The sequence below is a fragment of the Callithrix jacchus genome, chromosome 4 (assembly GCF_049354715.1).
Source record: "Callithrix jacchus isolate 240 chromosome 4, calJac240_pri, whole genome shotgun sequence".
NCBI lineage: Eukaryota > Metazoa > Chordata > Mammalia > Primates > Cebidae > Callithrix > Callithrix jacchus.
Genome location: NC_133505.1, coordinates 163,745,938 through 163,764,472, shown reverse-complemented (window position 1 = coordinate 163,764,472; position 18,535 = coordinate 163,745,938). Strand labels below are relative to the sequence as shown.

Here is an 18,535-nt window from a genome sequence, read left to right as displayed (position 1 = left end):
TCCAAGAGGTATGCAGCATGGTTTTAGTATTGTGCTGAAACAATTACCACACCACATTTACTGCAAACCAGATCTCTAGCTACCTAACTATGTGTGCTCAGCTACTAAACATTCTACCATCATTTACCCCTAAAGTCAAACAGCAGGACAGAATTGTTAAATACTTATTATAGCATGTCTCAATTGGCTCTGAGAGTTGAAGAACCAGTTTCTAATTGAAGAGGAAAAAAGAATGGAAAACATGCTTTAAAATAAAATTCTCTCCCTTCCCTGTCAGTTCAAATATGCGCTGGCATTGAAGAAACATCATATACAGACTTCCACTTCTGTAAAGTCCTTGGAATATAACTTTAAAAATTAATGTTTATTACTTGAAACCCTATAAAAAGCTTCTGCTGGCCCACCCCTTTCTCGCACACTTAAAATTACATGGCTTCTTAAGCCAGGAAACTTTGGACCAATAGCTGGTACCACAAAGTACACAAGCTGTACAAACTAGATTTAACCAGCCTAGTGTTGGTGCGACCTGTCTTTCAACAGGCTCTGAAATACAGGAGCGTGCCAGTAAGTCCAGCTTTTGGCAAATAGCCCTTCTTCCCTTTAAATGTGTCTCCATCAAAAAAATAAAAAAATAAACTCAGATATTTAACCTCTACTAGTAATGTGCCCATTTAATATGATATTTTTCTAAGAGAATTGCATCCCATCTGTCCAGGTTTTTATTTGTAACAGTAAGGTGAGAGCATGCACAGGCAATCCAAGCACACTGAAAGAGTGGCCCTGCAATCTGGCTGCCAGCAGAGGGTGACAATTAAGCTTCTGGGGCACAATAGCAAAGGCTAAAAGATTATGACCACTCTCCCCGCCACCATCCCCCTCAAACACCACATTTCTTCCAGATCCTAGATTCCACTTGTCACACAGACTGCCCACTGGGTGCCCTGCAGGTTCCTTTCCATAAAAAGCAAGGATTTCAAATCGAGCAGGGCACAAGGCCGCTATTCAGGGGCCTTCACCCTGTTACAAAAAAGCACAAAGGTGCAGGACAGCCTCACAATGGGCAAACAAATGAGCAGACCCCGCCTCCTGCTCCAGCACACGAGCATGCACGCTTTCTGCCCAATGCCTACGCACTCTTTTTTTAATTTTAAGTAAACTTCAGCTAGGAAATAGTAACAAGCTCGCAAGTCCTATGCATATTACTCTTTTATGTTTCTTTTTATTTTCTCTTCTTAGCTCAATGAAGTACTTTCTAAAGAAGCTGAAAAAGATCATTACAACTACAGTGGATAAACATTTCAATTTAGACATCATCCCCCTAAAATAAGCAACATAGATGAAGAGACTAGGAAAACTACCAGAAAAATTCATTGTGACCTTACATTTCACTGTTTAAGGCTTTAAAAGTTCAAAATAATTAGATTCCACCAAAATCTCAAATACTATTCCTAACCACAAGAAGCTTTCAGCTATTAAGTAAAGTTGGAAATAAAATCGAAACAGAATTTAGTGAGAACTGCTGAAAAGGAAACTTGTTCTGCCTCAGTTTATGTTTGAACATAAGTATTAATAAGGGAACACACAGAAAGGTGCCAAGTTTAAACCTATAACAATCATCGACTACATATAACTTACAGTGGGACTATAAAGTCTGCATGGCTGCTTTAATAAAGATATGAAAACATTGCAGAAGAAACTTGAGCTTTTTCATCTTAAAAGCTGTATTTATTTTTTGGTACATACTTACTTGCATCTCAAGAGTAAATACACAGTAAGAAGGCAATGACAGTCTCAGAAAATAAAGAATACGTTCAGCATCTTATTTTATAAACAAAGAAGTACAGCTTTATACTTTAAAACTTTACTGCCGTCTGGTTATTTGTAAGTTGAAGCAGCCGGTACACATTAGTGTGTAAGCCAGTATACGCATATAATAATTACATTTACCTGCTGTATATATACAAAGTCATAACTCTTTGAAAGAATACCATATTGTGGTAACACTGCAATGCACAGGAACCCAGCAGTGGGAATGTGCTTTTCCCTTCAGAATTCATCAGCACTGTTTTTCTGCATCTCACTCACAATCCTTTAGCCATTGATGGGCTCTGGTCTTAACCTGCTTTGTGTTGTGAGTCAAAGGTTAAAAGGAAACTGGCTCACAAACAAAAGTGTTAAAAAAAAAAAAAAGCTTGGGAGTAGTAGTAATTACACATTTGTTTCAGAGATTTTCAGTTTGGCATTTCTTTTCTTTTTTTGTTTTAAGAGACAAGGTCTTGTTCTGCTACTCAGCCTAATCATAGATCACCGCAGTTGCCAACTCCCAGGCTCAAGCAATTCTCCTGCCTCAGCCACCCAAGTCTCCCGAGTAGCTAGGGCTACAGGCACACACCACCATGCCTGGCTGTTTCTTCAATCTATTTTGAGAGATGAGGTGTCACTATACTACGTGGACTGGTCTCTAACTCCTGGCCTCAAGTGATTCTCCTGCCTTGGCCTCCCGAAGTGTTGAAAATCAGGAATGAGCCATTGCACCCAGGTCTCTTTAACAAATGGCGCAGACACTGACTGAATGCCTTCTATGGGCTTATTCCCTTTACTGGGAGGGTAACATAACACAGTATAACAAGAAACATGACCAGGAAGGAAACACTAGTGTCCCACATTTTTTTTTTGAGATGGAGTTTCACTCTTTTTTGCCCAGGCTGGTGTGCAACGGCACGATCTCAGCTCACTGCAACCTCCTCCTCCCAGGTTCAAGTGATTCTCCTGCCTCAGTCTCCCAAGTAGCTGGAAGTACAGGTGCACGCCACACCCGGCTAATTTTGTATCTTTAGAAGAGACAAGGTTTCATCATGTTGGCCAGGCTGATCTCAAACTTCTGACCTCACATGATCCGCCTGCCTTGGCCTCTCCAAGTGCTGGGATTACAGGTGTGAGCCACCATGCCCGGCCCCATGCCCCACTTCTACTATAGAAAGGGTAAAGAGAACTATTACAAGGGCCCAGTACAAAGTTCAGGAGCATGAGTGCTTCTGTTTTCTTTTATTAGGAAACGAATAAAATCCGAATAGCAATAAAAAACTTTGGATAAAATGTAGAATAACCAAAACATCAAAGACACTTTTTAAAAATTAAAAACAGAAAACATTCCCATGGAATAAAGTTTAGATTTTATATTTACCTTTCTGCAATTTTTCAATGTGTTACCAACTTTAAATGTTAATTTAAATCCTTTTTCCTTTATATACGACTAGAGCATATTTTCTGTAAACAGCATATATATATATATATATATATATATATATTTTGTAGAGCCCATTCTGTATCTGTAACTAAATATCTGCTTTATTTTATGGCCATACCACATTGCATTATTTGCGGGTGCAGGCACGTATTTAACCAGTCACTTACTCGTGTACATTTAGGTTGTCCCCAGTCTTCCCTTCTTCATACAGCACTATATTAGTAAGCATTTTTATGCACACATCTTCATGTGAAAATCTTTGTAGCATAAATCTTTACAAGTGACTTTCCATCAAAGGGCTGTGTATGTCCATTCTCACACAACTATAAAGAAATACCTGAGACTGCATAATTTATAAAGAAAACAGGTGTAATTGGCTCACAGTTCTGCAGGCTGTACAGGAACCATGGTGCCTTCTGCTTCTGAGGAGGCCTCAGGAAGCTTCCAATCATCGATCCCAGAGGAAGGCAAAGGGGAAGTAAGGTGTCTCACACAGTGGGAGCAGCAAGGGAGAGAGGGGGAAGGTGCTACCCACTTTTAAACAACCAGTTCTCATGAGAACTCACTCACTATCACGAGAACGGCACCAAGAGGATGGTGTGAAACCATTCCAGGGAAACCGCCCCCATGATCCAATCCTCTCCCACCGGGCCCCACCTCCCACATTAGGGATTACAATCAGACACGAGATTTGGATGGAGACACAGATCCAAACTATATGAGACTTACATTTGAAATGTTAATATATATTGGCAAACTGTTCTTAGCAAAGGAAGTGTCAATTTACACTCACAGTCCATCACTTTGGAATAGAACAAAACTTACTCCAGGTGTCAAACTACATCATAAAAAGTAGCAAAACCAGAGGGGGGGGGATGGGAAGATGGGTAGACAGTAACAAGAAAAGAGAAAGAGAGAGAGAGAGACAGAGAGAGAATTTAAGAGCATATAGACTACAAACCAAAGGAAGATGAGGAAAGCAGGAGGGGAAAGAGCACCTTGGTCCTTGATAAAAAATTGGCAATGGTACCTAGCAAGAGGTCACTGAGGAGGCCTCCAGACACCAGCAAAATCCAACAAAGAGCGTCAGGTTGGAAAGAAAATGCAAGAGCCTCCATGGCATCTGGATCTGGAATAAGTGATAACTCTCACGCTACTTAAGCCAAGTTTTCCCAATCCCCACATCGAGTATAGATGTTCTAGGAAGAGAGTGTAGATGGCAACACTGTTACTGTTTTGCAATAATTCAGAATGAAGGAATGAATGATGATTTGAGCAGTCTCGATAATTTCTTGTTCTCTTCATGCTTTGGAAACTCCAATTCCAATTCCAAATCCTAAAAGGGAAACAGAAGCCCATCCCAGCACGTGAGGGTGGGGAGAGAGGGGGCTGGGACCACCTCCACAGAGAGGATGCCTGGTGGCCACACAGCCTGCCAGCGTTCGTGAAATCATCCCTAGGCTTCAGACATCTGGTGTGTCACTGACCTCCCTTCACTTTCTGTGTGTAGGTGAATTTAAAATATTTCTAAAAAGAAAATGATATAAATCAACACAACATGCATGTCAAGGAATGCTCAGCCCTTGCCTCCTATGGAAAGCCCCAATGAAAACAGTCAGCAAGGACAGCTCACATTCACAAGAGGGGACTTGTGACAGGTACTGTACACAGAGGTAGTGTGTACAGAAGTACTGTGCTCAGTCATCCTAAGGACAACACCACAAGATAGTTGCTATCGTTATCTCATTTTTTCCTACAAGGAAACAAAAACTTAAGTCACTTGCAGAGCTAGCCTCTGAGTACTATGCTTGAGTATCTCAAAGTGATGGATCTATCTTCACTTCTATAATAACTGTACACCAGAGACAACTGGAAGCTTCAAACACCATCACATAATAAGGGACTTAATGTAATTTTGACTTTTTAAAGGTATTATCCTGGGCTTCATATATTCCCCTAAAATCTTTTTTGAAAAATTATAATCTTAAGTTGTTTATATGTGGAACACTTCTAAAACATCAATTCCAGTATCATGAATAAATAAGAAATGCTAAGGAGGAAAATTCCCTTCCACGGATGTGAAGGCAAGGCCACACCCCTTATCATCAAGCATTACTAGGAGCCCACAGGCTGGGAGGGGAGCCAGGGGAAGGGGCCGCCTGCCAGATTCTGTTCTTTGAGGATCCTTGACTGGCTATTTTCTTTCTTCCTGGCCTTTAAGAACAGGGTCCCCTCAAGTCTGTACATCAAGGGCTTCATGTGCGCCCCTGCTTGTGGTGAATCTCCCAAATCTCTACAGGAGGTGCCGCATCTCTCAACTGCATCCTTAATGTTTGGACCTGTAGGGAGAGTGCCTTACACTCATCAGGTCAAGAAATGACTCTCCCAAATGACCCCACAGACCTGTTCCTTCTCCCTTGGGCCCCCACCTCACCGAAGGCGATCATCCAAATGAGATCACTCAGAGCCACCTCACACAACTCATTATCTCTTCTGCAATCTGTACAGGTCTGACACATCACAAGCCCGAATCATCATCCAGCCCATCCCCTTCCTCCTGATCCAGCGGCCAACACCTGCACTGGGGTGAATACTGCTGACTTCCTAAATACGAGTGCTTGGAAAATGCCTCTCCAAGGCCTACAGAAGGAAGTCTGAGCCCAAGACTGGGCTCAGAAGAGCTCTTCAAGTACCCTCTGGTTGCCAGGTCAGCTTCCACAGCGCCGGCCTCAGGGTGCAGGGCAAAACTGTGCTCCACCCGTTCAGCTGCTCGGGTGCCATGGGCCACGCGACCACTGCTCCTCTGTGATTACAGCCGGTCCGAGTGGATGCCCTTCCTCCTCCTCACTGTCCTCAAGATCCTGCTAGAAGTTAACCCTATCATCCTCCAAAACAACTACCTCAACTAAATTAAAATATGGCATTCCAAGTTCTTTAAGAGGAACCCAACTTCAAGTGTCTCCTCTTAAAGAACCTGGAATGCCATATTTCAACTATGTGTTGTGTATCCCAAACTGGCCTCCATTTCTCTAAGACAGGGATGCTGTCGTCTAGGATTCCCGAGGGCCCAGAACGGATGGGTACTGGATAGAAGCCAGGTGAATGACTGACTGAACGGTTTCTATGCGCTTACACTTAGAATTAGACACAGCAACACGAAAACAAATGTACGAGGACAAACACATAAAACTGAACAAAACTTGGGCACACATCCAAGAATATTTATCATGTTAACAGCCACTTTGCCTGGTAAGCAATGTGCTACAGAACACATTTTGCTGTTTGTTACTGGCAGTCTTATGGCAAAAGGATGACTGCAAAATAATGCAGTAAAAATATACTGGAAATGAAGACTGTAGAGAGCATCAATGGCGCCAGCAGGAATGCAGGGGGAGGGGGATGTCAAGGCATTTGGTGCTTACGAAAGAACAGATCAGAAATAAAATATCCTACTTACCAAACAATGATAATGAATTTGGCAAAACCTGTAGATCAAACCACTAATTTATAGGAAATAAAAAGAACCAAGCAATATGTTAAACCATAACAAATCAATCAAGAAATTCCAGGCTGTGAGAATCTCCACTAGACAAATGTCCCAGTTTCAATAAACAAATGGCAACAGGAAAAAAAAAAGTGAGAGGAAGAGAAGAAGAGGAAGAGATAGAGGAAAATCCTAGAAATGAAGGGATTAAAGATGTCGACAAATTGTTAAGATTGGACTTTATTTGGATCCTGATTCAAACTAACCCACGATGTAAATTAAACAACAATATATATTCTATTTATGAGATTGTTGGAAATTCAAATACTGGATAATTGAAATAAATATATTTTAATGGTGATAACTGTATTATGTCTCTTTTTTAAAGTTCTTTATCTTTTACAGGCACATGCTGAAATATTTACCAATTAAATGATACAACATCTGGACCGGGTGCAGTGGCTCACACCTGCAATCCCAGCACTTTGAGAGACCAAGGCGGGCAGATCACAAGGTCAGGAGTTCAAGACCAGCCTGGCCAACACAGTGAAACCCTGCTCTACTAAAACTACAAAAAATTAGCTGGGCATGGTGGCAGGCACCTGTAATCTCAGCTACTTAGGAGGCTGAGGCAGGAGAAAATTGTTTGAACACAGGAGGTAGAGGCTGCAGTGAGCTGAGACTGCGCCACTGCACTCTAGCTTGAGCAACAGAGCGAGACTCCATCTCAAAAGAAAGCAGAAAAAGATACAACATCTAGAATTTACTTCAAAATAATAAAGGGGTAGGGAGTGAGGGGTGAGAAGGGGGAGGGTAGAGATGAAATAAGATGAAAGTGGAGTGACGTATGCTGGATTCATTACAGCATTATCTACTTCTGTTTACGTTTGGACATTCCCTTATAAATTAAACTGAATGAAGTCAATGGCATGAAAGGCAACTTATGAACCTAGAGCAGAGCTGACAGACTCTGGCTTTTATCTGAAAAACTCTGCCTTCAATCCCCTCCCCTGTGAACACACATTAAGCATTAACCACAGAACTTCCCATCTTTCCATTTCATAACACCTCCACCGATCTTTAGCATGTTTGCTGCACTATTTAATCCGAATGCTTAGCTGTCTTACAAAACAAAACCCCTCCATGATCTTAACAAAAGTAACCTCAACAATTTCATTTTTCCCCTAGGTTCCCAAAGTAAAACCTGCTCTTCTTGTTGACTCCATGACCCTCGTTCAATCTGTTGATTTCAGTTCAAGGTGCCCTCCTAGCCAAAATCTGACACTCTGACCTTATCTTAGCCCCACTTCTTAAAGGCCTGGTGTCCTACTTCATCAGTTCCAAGAAGCCTTATGCAGCCGCATGTCTCTTCTATGGACATTGAACCTCTGAGTTCAGACCCAAATTCAAATTCCAGCTTCACTATTCACCAGCTGTAAGACTCCAAACAGCTCAGTTTCCTGTTCTACCAGCCATATTGGGTGGTGATGGCCAGTGCAGACTGAGAGCGCATCGTGTCCACCTTCACTCCACCTGCTTGTCTATCTCAGGCTCATGGTGCTTAAAGAAGGGGGTGGACTGGGTCTCTTGGATATCACATGATGGGTGCTGCTGATTATCTGTTCAGAAGACTACTAAATCCCTTTAATTTTTCCCAGGCCACATTGATAGTTTCCCCTCCCCTCTGCTCCAAAAATCTTTTAGTTTAGATAAAAATCACATGTCCAAAGTGTATGATTTTTACTGTAACTAACTCCAGAGGCCAATTAGAATTTTAACACCATATTCCTTCTAATAAACCATATATATCATATTATTGATGAGTCCAAAGAATATTCAGGATATTATTTTTTTTTTATCAATTCAAAGGAATAATTATTTTCAGACTGTTCTAAAACTTTTTTTTTTAACTTTCTATTTTTTAGAGAAAGGGTCTCATTGTGGTGCCCAGGCTGGACTGTAGTGGCACAATCATAGCTCACTGTGACCTCAAACTCCTCCACTCAAGGGATCCTTTATCCTAAGCCTCCTGACTAGCTGGGACAACAGGTGTGTGGCACCACACCTCACAAAAAACCATTCTAGAAAAAGGACAGGCTTGTACAAGTTATGTCATGATGCTTTCTTACTGCTAAGTCTCAGTCTTATTGGCAAGGGACACACACTGCGAAACACCTGCAATCCGCAGAATGTCGTCATGCACACGACACCCATGCAAACGAGCTTCAGTAAAGAGGAACCCCGAGGGGATTTGGGAGAAAAGAGCAGAGCAACACCACGAACGCTGTCTCCCTGACGTTTGAGGAGCGAGAATCCTGGAGGCTGTGAATTTATGTTCCAAACTGAAGACAAGCTTTTAAATTTGCCTTCTTTCTTAAGAAAGAAGTTTCATAGACTTCTTCCTAAACTAACAGGGGGCTCAGAATGAGAAAAGAAGTCACATCATTGCCTAAAATTACTTTTCCTATAATCAACATAATAGTAGGCAAGACTAAGTTAGTCAAGATTTTTAATAATGAATGTATTTTAATAAAGTCACAAAGCCAAATGAGCCACAGCAAATGTTTTGCTCTCTGTGTTTTGTAGGGAAACAGTAATATAGGTAATAATTTTTAAAAATCTATACAACATCCAAGAATCTCAACTCCCTGTAACTTACAACCTAAAGAATTCCTTTCCTCGTCCATGAAACTAAGATACAGTAGCTCCCCACCACCCTTATCCGTGGTTTTGCTTTCCATGATGATTTCAGTTACCCATGGTCAACTGTGGGTCAAAAATATTAAAGAGAAAATTCCAGAAATAAATAATTCACAATTTTAAATGGCCCGCCTGGATGTGACTCCTCCCTTTGTGAGGCAAATCCACGATGTAGATGCTTCCCATCCACTGGTCACTTAGGAGCTGTTACCAGATCCACTATCAGGGCTTGTGTTCAAATCACCCTTATTTCACTTCATAACAGCCCCAAGGCACCACAGTAGTGATGCTGGCAATCGATCAGCCAAAGAGAAGTGATAAAGTACTCCCTCTAAGGGAAAAGGTGAAAGTTCTTGACTGAATAAGCAAAGAAAAAAAAAAAGAACATGCTGAGGTTGCTAAGATCTATGGGAAGAATGAAAGAATGAATCTTTTATTCTTGAATCTGTGGAGGAAAAAGAAATTTGTGCATAGTGTGCACAGAGTTCAGCTCTATCCACAGTTTCAGGCATCCACTGGGGGTCTTGGCACTTATCCCATACCTTGGCTGGCAGAGGGGACTACTGTATAAGGGACCTGCTACTAAGATACAGGCACCTACCTTCTAAAGTTGTATTCACGGTCGTGACACACTGCCTTCAGGCAATTAACACTGTCTCTGGCACAATTTAAGTGTTCAACAAATGTCACCTATTGTTATTTATATTATTTAAAAGCATATTTAAGAATGATAATCAGTCTGGGCACCACGGCTCATGCCTATAATCCCAGCACTTTGGTAGGCTGAGCCAGGAGGATTGCTTGAGGCCAGGAGCTCAAGACCAGCCTGGCCAACACAGCAAAACCCCATCTCTACAAAACATACAAAAAGTTAGCTGGGCATGGTGGCACGCACCTATAATCCCAGCTACTTGGGAGGCTGAGACATGAGAATCACTTGAACCTAGGAGAAGGCAGAGGCTGCAGTGAGCTGAGCTTGCACCAGGCAGAGCAAGACAGAGCAAGATTCTGTCTTCAAAGAAAAAAGATGAAAATCAAGTACTAGAACTTTATCCAGTGGCCATGATGCATATGACAGTGTTGGTAGTAACAGCAGCTGTTAATAATTCTATATCACTTACCATTCATCAGGCACTCCCGTGAGTGCTTTACTCAAATAATAAACTCTTGATTTTCACACTGACCCTATAAAGTAAGTACTATTTTACTTAAGAAGAAACTTAGGTTGAGTAACCTGCCAATGTCACTCAGTTGGCAAGTGGTAGAGTAGGGATAGGATCCAAGACATTCTTTCTCTAGAGCGTGTGCACTTAACAATGCTTCCACCCATCAGATAAGGAGGCATTTCTGGACCCTACCTGACAACTGACAATTCCCAACCTGATGCTGGGGTCCCGGAATCTGAATTTGCCAGATTTGCCTGTAAATTTCGAGAACTGGTGATTAAATAAAGTGTCATATTTTTGTTAAAGTATGATAATTGAGTCCTATAATGTGGGGTTTGGATACTGCTCCATTACCTAGCTTCTGTAGTAGGACATTTTGCTGTAACATTAACAGTGGCCAATTTCCCAGGTATACCTGTCCACTCACCCCTCACCTATCCTCTTTGGGCCAGGTGACAAGGCCCAAATCACAGACAAGGCCTTATTTGTCTTACTGTGATTACAGAATAAACAACTTGAGAGATCGTCATCAGCTTTTCAATGGTATGGCCCTACACTTGCATCTCACACTTGGAAGGCTGACTCTTGCTCCAAGAACCCAAGCCCCTTCCTCTCCCAGCCAAGAAGTAGACCGCTCCTGGCACATAAGCCACAGACCTGGCGGGCCGCAGGTGCTTTCATAAACTAGCAACAACAGCTCTTCCTACCCAATGTGGGACCATAACTCCTATCTAGGGTCTCAATTCTTGATCTGGAGAAGGGCCTTGAACACTCCCCTGAAAATACAGCAACTCTGTGATATATGTATTTGGGAGGAGAATCTGTAGCTTTCACCAGATTCTCAATGACTCCAGAAGAAAATAATCAACAGTGGGATTTACCAAAACTGAGAACATCGTAATTTCACAGAGACGTTTTAAACCAAATTAGATGCAAATAACTACATTCAACATTATAATACTTTTCTAAGTAACTGAAATACAAATAAAATAACTTAAGAATTTGCAAATATGCCATTAGTATCTGATTTAAACATGCAGTAAAAGCCCAGACTGCTTAAGCGACTCTTGTCTGATGAGCTACCTGGGCCAGGTGCAGTGGCTCAGCCTGCAATCAATCCCAACACTTTGGGAGGCCAAGGCAGGTGGATCACCTGAGGTCAGAAGTTCGAGACCAGCCTGGCCAACGTGGTGAAACACCATGCCTACTAAAAATACAAAAAATTAGCTGGGCATGGTGGCACACACCTGTAATCTCAGCTACTTGGGAGGCTGAGGCAGGAGAATCACTTGAACCTGGGAAGCGAAGGTTGCAGTGAGCCAAGATCGCACCACTACACTTCAGTCTGGATGACAAGAGCAAGATTCCATCTCAAGGAAAATTAAAAAAAAAAAGAGCAACCTATACAGGACACCTTAGTTATTATCCACACACTTCACTTAGACGAATAGGGTTGCAAGTGGCCTGACAGCAACCTGCTGACACAGAGCTCCTGAGCCCACATGCTGGATAAACAGGTACAGACCTTCTTTTTGCCAAATAGAGTGAAATAAAGTGCCAGAAAGATCCTGCCTTAAAAGCCTGTCTTGCCAATTCATCCCTAAAACTGTTCAGAGTGTTAATTTATTTTTTTTTTTTTTGGAGACTTAGTCTCACTCTGTGAGTGCACTGGCGCTATCTTGGCTCACTGCAACCTCCGCCTCTCAGGGAGTTCATCTTAAAAGTTGTCTGATTTCTCTGTGAAATGCCTATGGTGTGAAAGCTAAAAGGACTGAAGGAAAAAAAAAAAAAAAGCTAAAGTAAAAAAATAACAGAAGAAACAGTCAAAGACAATAAAATATATCCAGCTAGAGAAGATTCTGTTGTTTTGCACTGTATCATTAATGCTTTCAAAATGCAAGGAGCACAAAGAATTCTGCTGAATTTTTTTACAAATATGTATTACTTTTTGAACTTTTTACAAGATGTTAAAATGGATCATCTGATCTATGAAATTGTCTCTTTCCCCACTCTAAGAGTACAGACTTTGAGAAAAACGATGCACTAAAAAGAACTTAGCATCCAATTACTATCATCTTTACCAATCTTCTACGAAAGCAGAGAGGCCACAGGCATCTCCCTTCTCTAAGGAAGAGTAGAAAATGTGAATTTTGTAGAGATTCCCTTACATTTTAAGTGAATGTATGTTGTTATTACTGTAGGAGACATTTTACTTTTAAGCAATTAAATTTCTATTTGGGAAAAAGATAAAGATGACTCCAAAAAGTTAAAGATTATTATCAATTACATCAAAAAAAAATTTTTTTTTTAATTTATTTCTTTAGCCACTTTATGTTAAACATCTCCAACTTTCCAAGGAGGGTAAGCTATATATTCACTCCACTTTATGTTAAAATGAACACCTCCAACTTTCCAAGCAAGGTGAGTAATATATTCATCCTGAAGTGAATCCCCTACTGCTTTTCCATAAGGAAAGCAGACATGAGAACCAGTGCTTTGAGGCAAGGATGATACCCCAAATATGTGGCAACTGATAAAACAGTGGGGTCTGGGGCCTGGAGTTCCCCCTGCTGTGCAGGACCTTAAAAGTTCCTTGTAAAATCCTTGGGGTCCTAATAGAGACAGGGAGTGGCCTCTGCATGCCTTCTGAGCACTAAGGGCAGGGCACTTACTAAATGACTCAAGGACCAGAGCAATCTGCACCGTGGTTTGCCAAGGAGGGTCCCTGAGCTGGCAGCCACAACATCAGCAACCCCTGGGGATTTACTGGAAATGAAAATTATCTGATCTGACCACATTCCAAACTACAAAATCAGAACTGAGGATGGGCTCCACCAATCTGTGCTTTAAAAAGCCTTCCAGGTTATTCTAAAGCATAAACACTGGGTTAAACAATAGAAAAGCCCTTCCTTACCAACGGTCTTCAGGCTTGACGATCAGCCCATCTATGGAGCAAAATGCACCTTTACTGGCAACAGTCGTAATAAACTCTTAGATTAAAATAGAGTTGGACTCAAACCTAAGCCCCACAACATTCAGGCATTACTTGCTGTGTGACCTCATGGGATCATTATAATAACTGAGATAATAAACGTGAGCCATGCTGGGGGAAAGGATGGAAATCACTAGTTAGTATTTCACCAACACCAGTGACTCTCAAACTTTGATATCCATCTGAATAGCTTGTAGTAATAAAAACAGACACCCAGCCTTCCCCAAAGAAGACAGTTGGAGTAAGGGAATTTACCTGAGTAAACCCACCCCTCCCAATCTGATGCAGATAATTCCTATCCCTTGTTCTTTTAGAAAAAGATAGCTGTGGGCCTGGCACCGTGGCTCACACCTGTAATTCCAGCACTTGCCTGAGCTCAGGAGTTCGAGACCAGCCTGGGCAACACAGTGAAACCCTGTCTCTAGAAAATTACAAAAAAATTAGCTAGGCATGGCAATGTGTTCCTGTAGTCCCAGCTATTTGGGAGGGTGAGGCAGAAGAACTGCTTGAACCTGGGAGGCGGAGGTTGCAGTGAGCCAAGATCATGCCACTGCATTCCAGCCTGGGCAACAGAGCAAGGAAGCAAGAAGAAGGAGGGAGGGAGAGAGAAAGGAAAACACAGCTATAGCCAGGCACGGTGGCTCACGCCTATAATCCCAGCACTTTGGGAGGCCGAGGTGGGTGGATCACGAGGTCAAGAGATCGAGACCATCCTGGTCAACAAGGTGAAACCTCGTCTCTACTAAAAATACAAAAATTAGCTGGGCATGGTGGTGCGCGCCTGTAGTTCCAGCTACTCGGGAGGCTGAGGCAGGAGAATTGCTTGAACCCAGGAGGCGGAGGTTGCAGTGAGCCAAGATCATGCCATTGCACTCCAGTCTGGGTAACAACAGCAAAACTCCATCTCAAAAAAAAAAAAAAGAAAAACACAGATGTATACTTACCAAAGGGCCTTCCCTGCCCTACTTCCTGACGCCATCTTCTTCTGCCACCCCAGGCATAAACCCATTCCTCTCCCAAAAGCCTAGCAATCTGGGGAAAATCAACCAGAGACCTAGAGCTAATTCTGTTCTTTCCCTTCCAGGGGAAAAAAAAAAAAAAGGTGATACTGCCCACATTAGCAAATGCTAAAAATAATGCTAAATTTCAAACATCTGCAGATAATCTTTCTGGAATATAATATACATAGAGCTTCTTACTCTAATTAAAATTTTTAAAAATCAAAGCAACTGATGAAGAAAGAACTTTAATGTATGTACAAATTATGTTTTATTTCATTTTTCATAGTTTATCATATTGAAATGAGTATGTTAAAGACAAATGAAAGCAGCTGAGAGTAGCAAAAAAAAAAAACAATCCAGGAAAAAAATAATTCCCCAATCTCCCTTGTGTCAGAATATAAACATCAAGGAAAGAGAAGAGAGTTGAGTGAATATACAATGAGCCTCGATGATACTTTTAATTGTACACTGCATTCTCTTCCCAACTTCAACTCTCAATACCAGTGGGGGCAGGAGCAGGGTCTCAGAGAGGAAGGCAGAAAGGCTGTCAGGCCCAGGGAGCTGAAGGGGTGCAATGAGGAGCCTTGCTCTGAGAGTGCCAGTTCTACCGAACTTTCTGGTTTAGAAGAGAAGGCTTCTTCCTCCAGCTGCTGAGTTCGGGGAACTAGGACTAAAATCTAGAGAACAAGGTAATGTCCACTCATGTGTCAGGACATCTGGTTCAGTTCATAAATCCTCCTCTGGTGAGAGAGGGGGAACACTTTAATTGCTCACCTACAGTTATAGCAGTGTTAGTATCAGTGAAGGATGTGAAGCTTAACTGCTCTTTAAACTAAATCCTCCTCTTAAAGTGTCTCAAATTTTTCTTTAGCCTTTGATGAAATATATCATTCACTCATTCATTTGTTTAAAGAGCCAAGGTCTCACTCTGGCACCCAGGCTGGAGTGCAGTGGTGCGATCAGAGCTCACTGCAGCCTTTAACTCCTGGGATCAAGGATCCTCCTTCCCAAGCAGCTGGAGCTACAGATGTCTGCCAGCATACCCAGCTAAGAAATACATCTTCAACAATCTAAGGTTTTCCTCTCCTGCCTCCATGCTAGACAGTCACACCCAGCTAATGTGATCTCCTCCATATTTCTAAACTGGGCTAAGCAGCTGCTCAACAGTCTGAGATGCTTCAAACCGGGACACAGCTGGCCACACGCTCCAGGCCCGCCCGGCTTCCTGGCTACTCTTCTCAGGAGGAGCCTTCTATTTCTTTTCTAAAATTAGTATTCAAAATATTATTACTTCATAATTCCTTACTTCCTGATTTTGTTTCCCTTTGATTCTGGTACTAGAAGGAAAAAAAATACTTTAAAAATATGTCAAACATGAAAATGAATAAAAAGCATTATCGAATTATGATCGAACGCAATTCCTTTAAAAGCCAAAAATGCTTCGATACTGGAAGTGATGTTTATAAAATCTGAGGATTTTTCTCTTGCTTTTTTCTGCTACTATTAAGGAAAAGCAAAGGCCCAGGCAGACACAGTTGCAACTAACTACAGAATCACCCTGATTTCTACAGCAATTAAAAAAACCAAATTCATACCAAAAGACATTCTAACACTCTCAAAATGTTATTTTTCTTCACTCTTCAATCGGTCTTTTTTTTCTTTTTTTTTTTTTTTTTTAAGAAGCTTTCAGGAATAACGCCACCAAAACACACAATAAACTGATACTGTTAACGCAGCAAATTACACCTATATTCAAAGCGAGTGCTGAGTTTTACTATACTAGTTTCTCCCTCATGGGAAGAAAAGGGGACTGAGTTTTGAGGAAGGTCACTACTCCTCATTCCCATCCTCCTGGCATCCGTCATCCTGCAGCCAGTGACTCCCTGTAGCCTATCTAACCTACCTCTGTGCTCCCACAACCAGCCCCAACACAAGGTCAGGAGCGCCAAGTCAACAATCAGAGTCTAGTAACAGGCCTTGCTCAGCCACAAAGTGACAAAGAAGTCTCCTCGAATGCTCACAAACTGTTTAAACCTAAAAGGAAATTTCCTTCAGCAATGGTTCAAAGCCTGAGACAGTTGCATATAGGGTCAGCAAGAAGAAAGAAAAAGATTCAAAATTCAAACATAACTCAAGGCTTCAGTAATAATATCCTTTAAAACAAAGAATAGCATTTATTAACTACATTCTGGTTTTTATTGAGTTAAATAATAGACTGTATTAATATCTAAAAACTAAGCAACTAATGGCAACAAACCATATATGTCCTTGTCTTTGCTCTTATAATAAAATCTTAAAACAAGTGAAATGAGCACTTCAGTAGCTTTCCACAGGCCTTGTAAGGTTAATTTTCCCCAAAAATCTGCAGGATTGGCTTATAAATTAAATTTTGGTCTTATTTATAGATAAGAGATTTGAATAGTATCAGTAATGACAATATAAGGAAATGTTGACTCCAAAATGGGTCACAGCCTCTGTGCTTAATGTGACTTCTGTGTCCCTGCAATGATTTCAGTGGCATGTTGTTACAAGCTTTAATTCAAAAATACATTTTACTATGTTTTTAGCTTTTAAAAAAGTACTTTTTCTAAGTTAAGCTCCTTTGATTTTGCTAACTGTACTGATTATGATGGATATTTTATGTCAAAAAATCCTAACATATTTTACCCCCTTGTTCCAGTACTATTTCCTTCTCAACCAAATGATTGCCCATTCGCCAAATACTTTCATTTCACTGCATCTCCTTTTAAAAAATGCTGACCACAGAAATGTCTGAAGAAAGAGATACTTTAGAAAATATAATTTAAACACCCGTCTACCTGCTCTCATAAAAGTATACTCAGATTTCCACTTGGTCCATCTACCAAGTGATCTGCTGCTAGAAGTTAACTGCTGCCAGGCCCGGTGGCTCACAGCCACTGTAATCCCAGCACTTTGGGAGGCTGAGGTGGGTGGATCACCTGAGGACAGGAGTTCAAAACCAGCCTGGCCAACATGGAGAAACCCAATCTCTTAAAAAAAAAAAACCAAAAAACAAAGAAGTTAACTGCTAAACTAGTACTATTTTACGTTTTGAAGAATACTGAACAATAAATAACCTCTTATTTCATTTTTAATCACTGAGGCAAAGGCAATGTAAGTCACCAGTTCCCACCATAAGGAATACGCTCCATCTAAATGACATTGGCTGTTAATGGACTTCACAGTCTAGTTCAGTATTACTCGGGAATGGGTATCACCCCTATTCTCACGAATGAGGAACTGGCCCTACCCCAGGATCATTTCTTCTCTCACCAGCAAAGTCTGCCTCATTCTTCTAGACCTCCTCTGAGACACTTTTATCAACAACATCCTCTCCTAGGCCTCACAACACTCGAATCACAGAGTGAAACACACCCCTCCCACGGCACGGTCAACCCTCTTATTCAACTGGGGGCTCCTTTAGGTCAGCAAGGTCTGATTCAACACTGGATTTCCACATGCAAAACAGTTCCAAGCCCAAAGGGGCTCATAAAATGGTTTATGTTTTGCTTTTCCAATAAACCTGAGGCTGAAAAAGTAAGCACACTTTCATAATACCCATTATTTCTCTTAATCCTAAACAATTCTGTTGGCGGGAAGAAAAACTATACCTATGAAACCAAGTTAGAAATTATCGCACTGCATTACACTAGGGTTTTTTAAAAAACCTAAACAACTGGTGACTCCTTACATTGAGTTACTTCCTACAACTCTTCTCTAAGAAAAGAAAAAGATTGTTCTGGCTCTGAAGACACAAAATTATCCCTTAAAGCCATGACAGGGTTGTGCAAGGATGCCAGCTGTCCCAGACCCGCAGAAGACCTCGGGCACAAGAAAGGGTACTGACAGCCTGGTCTGTGGCCAGGCGACTCCCTTTGAATTACCTGATTCTCGAAACACTGCCCTTGACATTTAACACGCAAC

At 41.4% G+C, this 18,535-nt stretch overlaps 1 protein-coding gene across 13 annotated transcripts in view; it reads right to left on the bottom strand.

The window, feature by feature from the left end:
- Positions 1–18,535, bottom strand: part of ARID1B (AT-rich interaction domain 1B) — a 437,005-nt gene that overhangs the window by 278,770 nt on the left and 139,700 nt on the right. The window lies entirely within an intron of this gene.